Source organism: Oncorhynchus tshawytscha, linkage group LG19, assembly GCF_018296145.1.
Source record: "Oncorhynchus tshawytscha isolate Ot180627B linkage group LG19, Otsh_v2.0, whole genome shotgun sequence".
In the NCBI taxonomy this organism is placed as follows: Eukaryota; Metazoa; Chordata; class Actinopteri; order Salmoniformes; family Salmonidae; genus Oncorhynchus; species Oncorhynchus tshawytscha.
This window is the reverse complement of record NC_056447.1, coordinates 17,293,429-17,297,108: the sequence shown is the minus strand read 5'-3', so window position 1 is coordinate 17,297,108 and position 3,680 is coordinate 17,293,429.

Below are 3,680 nucleotides of genomic sequence, written 5' to 3'. Positions count from 1 at the left end.
AGGACGCCTCGTCGTCAGCTGACCCCTGGCGTCTTTGATTGATCAATGTTTCCACAAATAACCATTTACTGTCTTTTTTTGTTGTTGTTTGCTTTTATAACATAGATAGTATATCATCATGTAGTAACATCATTGCAATTATGTGTAAACAAACATACTCATTGTTCAACCCCACATTGACTAAAAAGGCTATGGGTGCTTTATTTCTCATCACATTGATCCTTAGCTAGTAGCCTTTGAGGTGAACAATATGAGCACATTTCATTTTTTAAATGTGACCTTTATTTAACTAGGCAAGTCAGTTTAAGAACAAATTCTTATTTATAATGACGGCTTGCACATGATAAGATCACCAATCACTGTATTCAACTGATCTAATTCAACTTGGTTTGATTTCTACTGAGGGTTGGTACTCAATTTATCCCATTTACATGCAAATAAATATTCAAATTTAAACATCCTGGGAGTTTGGGGCAGATAGCCTAGTGGTTAGAACATTGAGCTGGTAACTAAAAGGTTGTTTGATCGAATCCCCAAGGTAAAAATGTTTCGTTCTGCCCCTAAACAAGGCAGTTAACCCACTATTCCCCGGCCGCCGAAGACGTGGATGCCGATAATGCAATTATCTCTGATTCAGAGGGTTTTAGGTTAAATGCGGAAGACACATTTCAGTTGAATGCGTTCAGTTGTATAACTGACTCGGTATCACCCCTTTCCCTCTCCTCGGGGAATATGTAAACATACTACTGTAATGTAACGTATTGTTCCAGATCACATTTATTTGATGTGATTTATTTTTTACAGGATGGGATTGTGATATAGAACAGCCATATTTCCTCAAAATAAAGGTTATGTTGCGATCAATATTTATTTCTTAATTTACCTTTATTTAACTAGGCAAGTCAGTTAAGAACAAATTCTTAATTTCAATGACGGCCTAGGAACAGTGGGTTAACTGCCTTGTTCAGGGGCAGAACGACAGATTTGTACCTTGTCAGCTTGGGGATTTGAACTTGCAACCTTCCGGTTACTAGTCCAATGCTCTAACCACTAGACTACCCTGCCGCCCCAAACCCTGCCGATATGGCGCAACAGCACAAAGCTCTAGTTAATACTCCAACGGAACTGATTCTTTTCATTTCTGTATTTTACTGTTGTGACTCAATCAGGGATTCAAGATGTTATTTTGTACAGAGGTTGCTTAACGTCATCAGTATGGATTTTATTGGAAATTGAATTAAATGATGATTCCCTATTGCCTATCTTCCTTTACTTACAATTGGACTTAAATGTGAATGGTACATGTTTACTATATATATGAGGGTGCCCTGCATATCCCCAGGCACCCTCATTTGTTGACTTCTGTGATTGAAAAAGCCTTGGTTTCATGCATGTCAACATCAGAAGCCTCCTCCCTAAGTTTGTTTTACTCACTGCTTTAGCACACTCCACCAACCCTGATGTCCTTGCCGTGTCCTGGCTTAGGAAGGCCACCAAAAATTCTGAGATTTCCATACCCAACTATAACACTTTCCGTCAAGATAGAACTGCCAAAGGGGGAGGAGTTGCAGTCTACTGCAGAGAGAGCCTGCAAAGTAATGTCATACTTTCCAGGACTATACCCAAACAGTTCAAACTTCTCATTTTAAAAATGAATCTCTCCAGAAATAAGTCTCTCACTGTTGCCGCCTGCTACCGACCCCCCTCAGCTCCCAGCTGTGCCCTGGACACCATCTGTGAATTGATCGCCCCCCATCTAGCTTCAGAGTTTGTTCTGTTAGGTGACCTAAACTGGGATATGCTTAACACCCCGGCAGTCTTACAATCTAAGCTAGATGCCCTCAATCTCACACAAATCATCAAGGAACCCACCAGGTACAACCCTAAATCCGTAAACATGGGCACCCTAATAGACATCATCCTGACCAACTTGCCCTCCAAATACACCTCTGCTGTCTTCAATCAGGATCTCAGCGATCACTGCCTCATTGCCTGTATCCGCTACGGGCCCGCGGTCAAACGACCACCCTTCATCACTGTCAAACGCTCCCTAAAACACTTCTGCGAGCAGGCCTTTCTAATCAACCTGGCCCGGGTATCCTGGAAGGATATTGACCTCATCCCGTCAGTTGAGGATGCCTGGTCATTCTTTAAAAGTAACTTACTCACCATCTTAGATAAGCATGCTCCGTTCAAAAAATGCAGAACTAAGAACAGATATAGCCCTTGCTTCACTCCAGACCTGACTGCCCTCGACCAGCACAAAAACATCCTGTGACGGACTGCAATAGCATCGAATAGCCCCCACGATATACAACTGTTCAGGGAAGTCAGGAAAGCAAAGGCCAGCTTTTTCAAGCAGAAATTTGCATCTTGTAGCTCTAACTCCAAAAAGTTCTGGGACACTGTAAAGTCCACGGAGAACAAGAGCACCTCCTCCCAGCTGCCCACTGCACTGAGGCTAGGTAACACGGTCACCACTGATAAATCCATGATTATCGAAAACTTCAACAAGCATTTCTCAACAGCTGGCCATGCCTTCCGCCTGGCTACTCCAACCTCAGCCAACAGCTCCGCCCCCCCCGCAGCTACTCGCCCAAGCCTCCCCAGCTTCTCCTTCACCCAAATCCAGATAGCAGATGTTATGAAAGAGCTGCAAAACCTGGACCCATACAAATCAGCTGGGCTTGACAATCTGGACCCACTATTTCTGAAACTATCCGCCGCCATTGTCGCAACCCCTATTTCCAGCCTGTTCAACCTCTCTTTCGTATCGTCTGAGATCCCCAAGGATTGGTAAGCTGCCGCGGTCATCCCCCTCTTCAAAGGGGGAGACACCCTGGACCCAAACTGTTATAGACCTATATCCATCCTGCCCTGCCTATCTAAGGTCTTCGAAAGCCAAGTTAACAAACAGGTCACTGACCATCTCGAATCCCACCGTACCTTTTCCGCTGTGCAATCAGGTTTCCGAGCCGGTCACGGGTGCACCTCAGCCACGCTCAAGGTACTAAACGATATCATAACCTCCATAGAAAAAAGACAGTACTGTGCAGCCGTCTTCATCGACCTGGCCAAGGCTTTCGACTCTGTCAATCACCATATTCTAGCCTCGGTTTTTCTAATGACTGCCTTGCCTGGTTCACCAACTACTTTGCAGACAGAGTTCAGTGTGTCAAATTGGAGGGCATGTTGTCCGGTCCTATGGCAGTCTCTATGGGGGTGCCACAGGGTTCAATTCTCGGGCAGACTCTTTTCTCTGTATATATCAATGATGTTGCTCTTGCTGCAGGCGATTCCCTGATCCACCTCTACGCAGACGACACCATTCTGTATACTTCTGGCCCATCCTTGGACACTGTGCTATCTAACCTCCAAACGAGCTTAAATGCCATACAACACTCCTTTCGTGGCCTCCAACTGCTCTTAAACGCTAGTAAAACCAAATGCATGCTTTTCAACCGTTCGCTGCCTGCACCCGCAAGCCCGACTAGCATCACCACCCTGGATGGTTCCGACCTAGAATATGTGGACATCTATAAGTACCTAGGTGTCTGGCTAGACTGTAAACTCTCCTTCCAGACTCATATCAAACATCTCCAATCTAAAATCAAATCAAGAGTCGGCTTTCTATTTCGCAACAAAGCCTCCTTCACTCATGCCGCCAAACTTACCCTAGT